Source organism: Hippocampus bargibanti, linkage group LG10 (genome assembly GCF_051943395.1).
Source record: "Hippocampus bargibanti isolate YZ-2025 linkage group LG10, ASM5194339v1, whole genome shotgun sequence".
In the NCBI taxonomy this organism is placed as follows: Eukaryota; Metazoa; Chordata; class Actinopteri; order Syngnathiformes; family Syngnathidae; genus Hippocampus; species Hippocampus bargibanti.
The window spans coordinates 13798347-13810468 of NC_142743.1; the positions used below are offsets into that span (position 1 = coordinate 13798347).

At 41.9% G+C, this 12122-nt stretch overlaps 1 long non-coding RNA gene across 2 annotated transcripts in view; it reads right to left on the reverse strand.

Annotated features, from left to right (window-relative positions):
* The window catches only part of LOC148892547 (uncharacterized), a 62193-nt gene that overhangs the window by 5531 nt on the left and 44540 nt on the right, over positions 1–12122 (reverse strand). The window contains exons 3-5 of one of the 2 annotated variants that reach the window (XR_016116148.1): positions 5914–6048; positions 3338–3442; positions 1763–1907 (exon numbers count right to left, since the gene is read on the reverse strand). This is a non-coding gene — a long non-coding RNA (uncharacterized LOC148892547). Of the gene's footprint in view, positions 1–1758; positions 1908–3337; positions 3443–5913; positions 6049–12122 lie in introns of both variants that reach the window. The other variant, XR_016116149.1, reaches the window with a different exon arrangement.

Below are 12122 nucleotides of genomic sequence, written 5' to 3' on the forward strand. Positions count from 1 at the left end.
AGTGAGAAAACAGACACACGCGAAAGGGAGATGACAGAGCTTGAAGCAAAAAAACAAATGTGACAGTGTGAGAATAGTGAGAAAATGGATAGAAAACAGTTAAAATATCCCATCAATCAGGCTCCACAAATAACCCGCACAAGTCATCTGTACACTCGATGCAAAAAGCCATAAACCCAACTAAACAGATCACAATTGATGAAGAACTAGATACAATTATCACAGAGGAAGCACCTACAAGGGATTATTCCTCAAGATGGTGAAACAAGCCTATGTTGCTCATCAAGTGTTTAATGCTGAAGAAACCGGTCACTACATTCCATAAAGCCATCAGCGACCATCACAAAGGTAAATAAAATGACATTATTGTACAGTACACGTTATTTCTTTAATCATAATACTATAGCACATTTACTATACATTAAATAAAGTATATGTTGTGTACTTTTAAGGCTTAGAAAATTAGAACGTAGAAAAGTTTTATGGGGACTATGACTATGATTATTATTATGATTATTCTTGAGGTCAACAATTTGCTGGTTTGACAATTAGCCATATATATATTGGATTGGATTGGATATGCCTTTATTAGTCTCACAGTGGAGAAATTTACATTTCACAGCAGCAAAGTGATGATATATATATATATATATATATATATATATATATATATATATCGCCCGATCGATCGATCGATCGATCGATACATGTGTGTGTGTATCGTACATTATATACTGTATGTTGTATCGTAAAAGCACAAACGACTAGTGCAGCGTGTTCTACCGGAAACAAATTCCTTGTGTGTTCTACATACTTGGCAATAAAGATGATTCTGATTCTGATTCTGATGTATTTTTTTTTTTCTATCCTGACCAAGCCGATATCGTGTGTGTGTGTGTGTCTGAAAAGATAAGCTACAAAACACTTGTGTTCCACTAGCGACATTAAAGAGCAGATTCATTGCTATTTGGAGCACATTTACGCTCAAGTGTGCTGTGTGTTGTCTCGTTGATACTTGAACAGTGCAAAGGTCAAAAAAAATCCCAAACACTCGCCATTGGGGGCTCGCGTCGGGGGACTTTTTCAAGTTGAAGCACAACTGACCCCCATAGACGCTGGCGATGCTAATTCTGGCTAGCTTTTGTTAGAATCGTAAAAATGAAAATGACTTTGAGTTGGCATAGTGAGCTTTGTTTTCTGAGCTGTTTGTTTTACGGTTGAGTTGGGGAACCTGAATAAACACTTTTTTTTCAAAATGTTATCGCTTCATGGAGAATTTTGTCCTTTTTTTTTTAATCACGAAGGGAAAAAAAAACTCCCTGTACATCCAGAGCGAGAATTACGTCATAAATAACTTTGTATCATCCAAACAACAGCATCATGATCATCTTGATGTTCAAGTGTAACCTACGGTGGAGCTCAACGAGGATGAATGGTTGTTCGTCCCGGATGGCGGGACGGCGTAACAAACGATCCTCATCCATTACGTCATAGGAGAGGTCAGTGGATGATGAATGGAAGAGGAATGTTTCAATTATTCAAGGCGCCGCCTAATCAATGCCGGCCGAGATATTCAGAGAGGCAGAACCACACATCTTTTTTACATTCGAGAACAAGTCCAAAAAAATATCGACAAAAATGGGCTGATGAAAATACCAACTGACATGCATGTTGGACCCAGGAAGGGACATCAATCAATTATTTTCCAATTAATGTTCATCCCTTCTCATTTTATCTGATTTTAACAAAGGCACATACGTACGAGTCAGATGTTCCCGATGGTTGGTAGCAGTAACGTAGAACAACGCTGATCCATTCCTCGTCATCGGCAACATCTGCGATGTCAATCGTTGCCCTGATCGATTGCTTCAGTCTGCCGGCCGCGTGAGCCTTAGGCACCGCATCACCTTTGGGAAGAGAAAGAAGATTGTGAGCGATGATCAAAATTGATGGAGACGAGAAAGAGGAGGATAAAGAAGACAGTGAAGGACATGGGGCGAAACATGTCCAGCAAAGCAATCGGGACGAATCGGGGGAGGAGGATGAAGAAACTTTGGATGAAAAACATGACGAGGTGGATGGCCCAAATGAAGATGATGGATGGATGAGAATGGGGTTGGAAATGATAAAGATGAAGAGGACGAAGAAAAGGACGAGAAGAAGAAGGAGATGACAAAACGGAAAGGTGATGGAGAGGATTAGGAAGATGGGCATTGTCAGAGTCATCAATGAGACATAAAACGGATAAAGGGGTGAGGATGATGAGAACGAAGATCAAAACGCGAGGAGGAAGATGACAAAGAAAATTGAGGAGGAGGAGGATGGCAAAAAGCTGAAGAGGTTGAGGGATGTGAGGATGAAGATGAAAAACGGGGTGTGGGGGGCGTGTGGGTGGAAAATTATGTCGACGAGGAAGCGGGGTGAAGTTGAATGATAATAATGGTGACTTGCGCACGACTGCACTGGCCTACTTTTCCTACGTGGAGCTCACCCAAATGGCCAGAGGGAGGCAGCAACGCATTATCAAAGAGAAGATAGATCGAGAGATAGTTATACTATAGGTAGAGGGATAGAGAGATAGAGAGAGAGCCAGAGATAGAGAGACAGATAGAGACAGATTGTCGATCGGGGCACCGATCGACATCGCAGATGTTGGCGATATATATTGATAGATATTTAGATATTCATATATAGATGCGTGAGCTAGCGAGGTAGCAGGGCTTTTTAGGGAAAATTTATATTGTATATGTGTGTGTTTGTATATATGTGTATATATCTATCTATATACATATACATAATAGTTACATTTTAGATAAAAAAATCCCTGCTACCGAGCTAGCTCACATCTATCTATCTATCTATCTATCTATCTATCTATCTATCTATCTATCTATCTATCTATCCATCCATCCATCCATCCATCCATCCACCCACCCACCCACGCATCCATCTTTTTTCATTCATTCAATCTCTTATACGGCTTGATAGATACAGTCCGTGTGTATGTAGCGTGTGTGTAAGTAAATAAAAGGCATAAGCATCTGTATGCTGTTACTGTACATGCATGTACTGCAAAGTTGTATTGGGAGGTGCGTACGTGTATACAAAATGTCTTTGTGCACTTTGAAATACTGTACGTAGTGTGTGTTTTATTTAGTGTGTCCAGAGGATGTTTACCTGTAGATTGTGCCAAAAATGTTACCATTTCTGTGTGATTTGAGTGTTGACATGTAGAGCCAGGCAGCAGTGGTGGAAAGGCACTGCCCTCAACAGTGAATGACGTTTCATCAACAAACGTGTGTATGCGTGTGTGTTAGTGCACATGTGCAAATCTCACAGCGCACTGAGCTGCTTCCTCCATTTTCCAGATCACCACTGAGCCCCCGGTGACATGACAGCTGGTGGGCACACACCAAGGGCGCAGATGGGATTGGGGTAGGGCCTGGAGGGAGAGTGGGATGGAGCAACAAACTTTAAAATATATTGTAATTGTAGTCATACACAGACAGATACATAACACCTTGAATATGCTAATTTATTGATTTCATTATTTATACACACAAATTCACACACGCAACGTATATCTTGCTAATACAAATTTTACGTTTTGTTTTCATGATGGGATTGTTAAAATAAAAATATAATAATACATTTTTTTTCTGTGAGCAACGGCAGCCACACGCGCCGGCGTTCACTCAACCCGGAATAACTCGAATAGATAGAAAGCTAGGTAGCTAGCTAATACCTAGCTATCCAGCTAGCTAATAGACAGCAAAGCGATAGCTAGCTAGGTAGCCAGCGAGGTAATGTATTTATTTATTTATTTATTTTTGTTGTGATTTTTCAGAGTAAGAACCACAAAAAAAACCACCCAAATAGTCTGCGATGATTGCCATCGCGTTGTTCTGTTGATGTCGTCGTGGTTACCGGTTATCGGGTAACACAACCGCACGTGTTATGTTAACCTTTAAAGGACAACCGACATCACTTTTTTGTTTCCTAACTGACATCAGAAAAACGTTTTATAGCATCTAAAATACCCAAAACACGCAGTATGATATTTTGAGTCAAATGCAAAACACCAATAAAAATGACTTAAAGGACAACCGACGTCTCCGGACAAGTTGTGTCCATAATTTGCAAAATGGCTTCAAATGACTTCTACTGGGCGTATTTTAATAAGATTCCACCGCATATAGCTTTATTTTCACGTTTTAAGACTCGCGCTGAACATTCAGGAAGTCTTGTTTTTGAGTTGGTGACGAGTCCTCACGTGACGTCAGAAAAGGACCGCCTCCTGACCGTAAAAAAGACGCATTGTAGCGACTTTCCATCACATCAATGTATTTTGCTGTTTTTGAAACCCTTGTGTTACATCCAAAAGCCACCAGCAGAGGGAGTCCAAGCTCCATGCAAGGAATGTATCAGCCTGTGGAAACGGCTGATTCATTCCTCACAGGAGCTCGGTGGCCATTTGCTGCCTCTTTTTGAGTGAGACATTTCCCCCCAATGTTGCCTCAAAATGGCACGGAATACATTCTTTAATCAATTGCAAACATGTTTGCTTTCCTCTTCAGAACTATTTGAATCATATTCATAACTGGATGTGTAACAAGAAAGCATATTCTCAGAATCTGAAGCCATTGTTTTTATTCTCCAGCAATGCAAGACGTCTTGGCGTGACATCACGAACTGTGGGCGGGACTTTCTGAAAATGCCCAATTCGCAGCTCAATTTTTTGCAGATTTTGGACACTAAGTCATTTTTATTGGTGTTTTGCATTTGACTAAAAATATCATAATGCGTGTTTTGGGTAATTTAGATGCTCTTAAACGTTTTTCTGATGTCAGTTAAAAAAACAAAAAAGTGACGTCGGTTGCCCTTTAAAGTGTCCAAAATCTGCAAAAAAATGAACCTGGAAATCGCCAGTTTCAAGAGGTCCCGCCCGCTTGTTCGTAGTGTCACCCCAAGACGTCTTGCCCGTTTCCACAGGCTGATTAATTCCTTACATGGAGCTTTGTCGCCCGCTTCTGCTTCTTTTTGGTGCAACACAAAGTTTTCAGACCAAACAAGTACAGCAAAATGCATTGACGTGATGGAAGGACTGCTACAATGTGTCCTTTTTTCGATCAGGGGCATTCCTTCAGTGACGTAACGTGAGGACTCGTCACCAACTCAAAAACAAGACTTCCAGAATATTCAGCGCGAGTCTTAAAACGTAAAATATGCAGTGGAATCTTTGTAAAATACGCTCAGTAGAAGTCATTTGAAGCCATTTTACAAATTATGGACACAACTTGTCCGGAGACGTCGGTTGTCCTTTATATGTGGCGTGAATTTAATTAGCACGGGCGTTGTTGGCGAATGCGAGGCGCATTCCCTGCGTTCCACTCGGGCGGCTCTCGACGTGGCGCACGAGGATGTTGACGCTTTGCATTGGCAAAACGGATAGAGATGGCGATTTAGGTCGAAGTGCACGCTCCATGGGAATGAGTATCGTTTGTATGACGTGGGCGTGCGAATGACAGACTGATTATGTCAAGAGACATATGAACTAACTAGAAGAGAGGTGTGAATGGATATGAATTCAAGTGTGATTTTTTTTCATTATAAGCGAGAAACCATGGACAGGTGTGAACATGACTCCAAAAAAATATTGAGTCCAAAACGAACCACAGTTTTGAACCCAATTTGGGTCAATTTGACACAAGTTTATAAAAATGAATCGTGATGGACAACGTAGCCCAACGCAAATAGCGAGTTGGTCCCTTTTTGACCCTACGGTCTTTTTTGAGTGTGAAAAAGGGACTGTCAAGAGTAATGAGTAACAACATCTGCGCGCCCGTCATGGTATCAGTGGATGACTTGCGACGTCCGCCCACGAACGCCGCTTGTATCATTCATGGGACATACCTTTCACAGCGGTGGCGGCGTGTCGCCGGAGGGGAGGATCAAATGTAGCCTTTGCGTGCTGCGCATCAATTTTTCACCAACCTGCCGTTCGCTGCTACCTTTAGCACACTTGTGATGCCCAAAATAGCAGCATGTCTGCAAACAATGAATAATTCCATCACATATTTAAAAGGCACACATGTACATGCTTTAGCAGGTCATGTGAGGGGGAAGCGGAGAGTGGGGGCGGGGGAAGCAGCCGTCATGTTGTCGTTGATGTCACGTGATACAAGCTAGCTATGCTCAGAAACAAGGTCAACTGGCGGTGGAGTGTTTTCAGTCGTGGGGTCCGGGATTCGTATTTTGGGCTTCGAGGAGTTTGTGAAGTTTTGATGTGGATGTTCGGGAAGGTTTGAGGTTTTTTTTTTTTTTTTTGGGGGGGGGGGTTGTTTGAAAATTATGGTGAAATAAAGAACAAATTCCATCTTGCAAAGTCATTTTAAGAGATTATTGAAATGAAACACCGTTATATGTATGTATTTTTTCACCTTATTTTTTTCAGAAATAAACAAATTTAGTTTTTTTGGAGACCCTAAACATGTAAATAAGCAAAAAAATGTCGCTTTCTAATCATTGTGCCAAAAACAGAAAATTATGGCAAAATTCCACATCGTGAAGTAATTTTAAGAAATTACATAGGTGAAATGGCATTAAAAATATATTTTAGCCTTCAAATTTTCAGGATAAAAAAATTGAGACACCAAATACAAAAACACCAACAAAAAAACTTTTTTTAATTTCTAAACTTCTTTTCCTTTTGACTTTTCCCTTCAAGGGGTCGCCACAGCGAATCGGTGTCCTCCATCTACAGCGGTTTGATTGGCATGTGTGTTTTGGCCAAGCTTTTACGTCGGATCCCCTTCCTGACACAACCCTCTGTATTTATCCGGCCTTGGGACCGACACAATAAAACACTGGCTTGTGTCCCCTTGTGTCTACAGAACAAGCAACTCTATGTATGGACTTGATAAAGATGGAGATGCTCAGTAAAAGGCTCCCAAACACAAAATGGTCATCGGCACAGCAACATTCAAAACAGCAAAACTATCAACATTGTGCCAAAAATTATGGCGAAGAAAAATTCCTCCTTGCAAAGTAATTTTAAGAGATTATTCAAATGAAACGCTGGCTTATATATCCCAGCATGCACTATGCACTATATATTGGTGAAAAATGGATTCGGCGGCTGGTAACAGTAGTTGCGAGACCTGTTGTGGCTTAAAGGACAACCGACACCATTTTTTTTGTTTCCTAACTGACATCAGAAAAACGTTTTATAGCATCTAAAACACCCAAAACACGCAGCCTGATATTTTCAGTCAAATACATAACACCAATAAAAATGACAAAGTGTCCCAAAACTACTTCAAAATGACCCCGGTAATAGCAAGTTTCAGAAGGCCCCGCCCCCTTTTCGTAACGTCACGCCAGGGCAATTTGCCTTGCTCTAGAATCAAAACAAATGGCTTCAGATTTCTTGTTACTCACCCAGTTATGAATATGATACAAATAGTTCTGAAGAGGAAAGCATAAATATTTGCAATGGATTAAAGAAGTCCTTCCGTCTCATTTTGAGGCGTTTGGACTCCAATGTAGCGTCCCAGAAAATGCACAAGATGGCGCCCAAGCTCCGTTGGAATTTGACTGACTTGTCTGCTGGGAATTTGTGTCAACTCGGATCAAATTGTAGTCTTGGTGCAACACACAACGATTCACCATCGCATTATTTATCTGTTTTCCTTATAATTTCACCATTTTCAGACCAAACAAAGTACCCAAAATGCATTGTATGTCGCTTTCTCGCTCAGGGGCGTTTCTGACGTGACGTCACGTACGGATTCGTCACCAACCCAAAAACAAGTCTTACTGAATATTCAGCGCAAGTATTAAAACGTAAAATATAGTTATATGCCGTGGAATCTTTGTAAAATCTGCTCAGTAGAAGTGATTTTACAAATTATGACCACAACTTGTCCTGGATGTCGGTTGTCCTCTAATATTACAGTTCTTCATGTATAAGGTGCGCCGGTGTATAAGGCGCAGGATAATCTTTTCAAGAAAATCAAGGCTTTTGGGTGCACCGTATTGTGCAGAAAATACGGTACTATAGGGAAAATTGATGGCCAGGTGGCATAACGAGCACAAAATCGTTTTTTTATATAGTTAAATAAAAGTTATTCCGTTTGTTGTTTGTGTACAGAGTAAATTGCTGGTCATGTAGACACTTTCACACACGGCAACAAATTGATGGCCATGTTGGGAAACTCACTCAGTGCCAATTTACTTCTTTGCCTTCCACAAAAGTGATCACAAAAGTCGTGTCTGTCTGTCGGTTTCTTCACCCCACCAGTAGATTGATGGCCATGGAGGGAAAAGTTTTCTTTAGCCCCAAAAAATGCGGCACAGCGATGGGTTGTTCTGGACATTAGCTTGCTGAAGACCATCGTGGTCGATGGATGGCAATGTTAGCGGACCGGACAAATCCAACTTGTACTGACGGATGCCTGTGCCGCCCGCTGCGCTCAACAGTGCTTCTCCTTGTCCATTTTTTTTACCCCCTCCCTCTCCCAAAAAAAGGGAGCGTCCGTTCCGTCTCCTTGGCCATCTCTCAGCAAGTACACGCCCCACCGCGTTGCTGCCATTTGTTAGCAACGACAAGCACTTTGGGTTTGCCGGCGCTAGTTAGGAGCACTGCGCTCTTGTTCTCTGACCCCACCACTCCCTCCCAAATAAATAAAATGAAGAGGAAAAAGTACATTCAATCACGTTTGTCCTTGGGGTAGGTTGCATTAACGACTGGTCAAGGTTTTTCTCACTGCATTTGCAATCAGTTCCAATGTGGTTGCATTTAACTCATTCACTGCCAGACGTGTGCAAAAATGTGATCCACTCCAGTGCCAGGCTTTTGTCATTGTCAATTTAATTCCAGGACCCACAGAATATTGAGTTAGAGGACTACATAAACATTAAATACAGCATTAGAAACATTAGACTCTCTTCTTTCATCAGAAAAAAAGAGTTAATTCCTAAATGATATGGGTCTGGTGTTATATGAGCTTGAAATAAGGGTGGCCGTCCAAAATACAATGCAATACATCTTGGTTTATATAGCACTTTGTTCCAGCTGAAGCTGGACAAAAGGCAAATGCTGCCCTCTTGAAAAAAATAGACCAGAACAAATTTGGCAATGGCGCTCTATGTCATATTATCAATTCCCGATTAAATGTGTGAATGGCAGTGAATGAGTTAAAAAAAACACTTGTTTAAAAATTTAGCGGAATCATTTTAGGACAGTTATCACGATCTGGTTGGCAATCAACAGGTGGCGCTGTCGGCTCTGCCTGCAGCCGCACAGGTGTTGGTCGTTCCAATCAGTGATAGTTAAAAGGACTCCCGGCACGACCATTTTCTTTTTTGGAGAATGGCTTCACTCTGTTTGTAAATCCCCCCCCCCCCCCCCCCAATGCTGCGTCCTTGACCAATTATGTGGCTTTAACCGACGACTGGGGGCGGGGAATAGAGGACCAAGACAAGCCGGCTGCCATTTTCTTGTTAGGAGAAGGGGCTCGTTCGCGAACGACACATCACTCATTGCGGCAGCTCCGTGTGTATCCCGAAAAATAGCTCGTATGCCAAGGTAAAATTTTCATAAATTTAAGGTTCGTAAACTGAAAAGTTCGTAAGCCAAGGGGTTCGTAAACCGAGGTATCACTGTATTTTTTTTTTTCAAACCAACGTGGTCACAAATATCAAGTACCAATACCACTCCTAACTTTGATTCAAAAAATGTCCCCCGCCCCAAAAAAACCTGACAAATTTAAAGACCTACATACTGTATCCCAATGTGGTTTCTCTCAAAAATTGTGTGAAATGAACGGCGAAGGTATCATGATCCCTTTCCATTTCTATTCCATCCAGTCTACTTTCAGAAATTGCATCATAATAGGCGTCTCTCAGGCATGTGCGCCTTCACCTCCGTATCGTAAAACAGCCACGGGAGGGCAACCGATAGCCCTCTTGTGTCCGTTTTACGATTCCCCTACACCACTGATAAACAGCGCCCGGCCGGCATACATCCCGCACGTTGTAGCACTGATTATAAATCAATTTGACACAGTGGCTCGGAATCCCGCTAAGTGAACAACTTTGCTGCTCATAAAAAGAACACGCCGTCAACGCTCGATTGGTCGCTGGTCACCAAGGGGGGATTAGGAATGCGTGTCATCATCTATGTGAACCACTATCGTCGTAATGACACTCAAGCTCGCGATCGATCCGCACCGCGCAATCAAGATACGACGCGTGAAAATAGCATCAGAACCCAGTTGTAATTCGTCGCGTTTATGTGGCGCAGGTATATTTGTGGCACCGCATGATCTAAAAGAAGGAAGCTTCATTCAACGCACAGCGTGTCGCCACAGGTGCCGGTGAGGCCATTCGCTATCATCCTTGCCGTTAATTCGATCCAGGTGCTGCGCCGGCTTGACAATTTATCTTTAATTACTGACTAGATGTTTAATCGGGGAGGGGGGGGTCAATAGTGCACCATGGTCAATACTCGGGGAGCGCTAGAAGGAAAAAAACAAAAACAAAAGGTGCCGCATGTTCAGGCAAATACATTAGGAGTGAATGTAACGCGTGATGGTGTGACGATAGCAGTTTTGACCTTCACGCTAACGGCGCAGGCTAAAAAGTTGTTGAGTCACATTGCTGACGTTCGTACGAACTATATTGACTAATTTTAAGATGGCCGTGAGGTTTGTGATTGATTAGCAACAAGTCCCCAGGTGTTATCTGCCCGTCGCGAAGAATGTAGTGGTTCACATAGTCAGCTGTGTGAACCACAACGTCCATTCAAATCCCGTAGTGACCATTCTTGATCAATGCGACATTCACAACAGCTTTGTGGTGCCTGAAATTAGCACAATAAAGCTAGTGTACCTTTAGCTAGCAGCTAGCTAGCTTCAAGCTAAAGGTACCGTTTGTGCTATGAAATTGATCAAAAGCTGCAAATTAGCATTTTTTCTGAACATCGACATGGTTAAGCGTATATTTTTAACAGCTCACCCGAGTCTCATCGTGTTTCAGTCATTGAAGAGCCACGTTTAGCTAGTCACCGTCACGTAATTTTTACGAACCAAAAGGGCTTCAACCAAATCAATTCACAGCGCCGCTAATTAATGTGAATGTTATTTGTAACATAGCAGTTCGCAAAACACGTCCATTTTTAAGCGTGGAGGCAAATAAATGAGTCATGAATAGTGAATCCCGCCAGGCGTGCAGTTGTGACGATCGGAGGAGGCAGCGCGAGGCGCGGCGAAGCAGCCTACGGCGGCCGCGCATCTACCGTGGCTAAAATGTTGTCCCCGCCGCCGAAGTGTTGATGCGTGAAAAATATTCATTTCAATGAAGAGTATGGAAAGCATCGTACAAAAACAACCCAAAGAAAAATTGTGTAAGATAGTCATTCACGTAGCTTTATCCGTTGCTTTTGTGTGTGCCACTCCAAGGTCAAACGCTGCGTTTGACCTTGGAGTGACCTAGACTGCACTTATCTTACTTTTTTCTTTCACGTTACCAGACAAAACAAACAAACAAAAAGCGATCAATGCTTAAATCCCGTTGCGACTGACAAAAGTGTGGAAGTGGAAATACAAGCGGAACGTTTTCCTCGACATGACTGTGCCAAGATCCCCGCAGGACTCACCCCTGCGCGACCATTTGTTTAGCTAATGTGTACCCAAGCGCATCTTAAAGAGATCGCTAAGTGGATCAGCATGAGAGGTAACTATGGGATTTTTTTGGGGGGGTTTAAAATAATGCTGTGGATAAAACTTCTTCCACTCAGTGAAAATCGGTCAAAATAAAATGACAATACATATTGATTTACAGTGATACCTTGGCTTGCAAACTTAATTGGTTCCCAGACAGCGTGTGTAAGGCGAAAAGTGTGTATCCCAAAAATTAATTTCCCATAGGAAATCATTAAAATGAGAATAATCCGTTCCCAGGTCCCCATAAAACATAATTTTCTACTTCATAATTTTCTAAGCCCTAAAACTACACAAAATATACCTTATTTTATGTATAATAAATGTGCTATGGTATTATAATTAAAGAAATAAACTGTACTATATAATAAAGTCGTTTTATTTACCTTTGTGATGGTC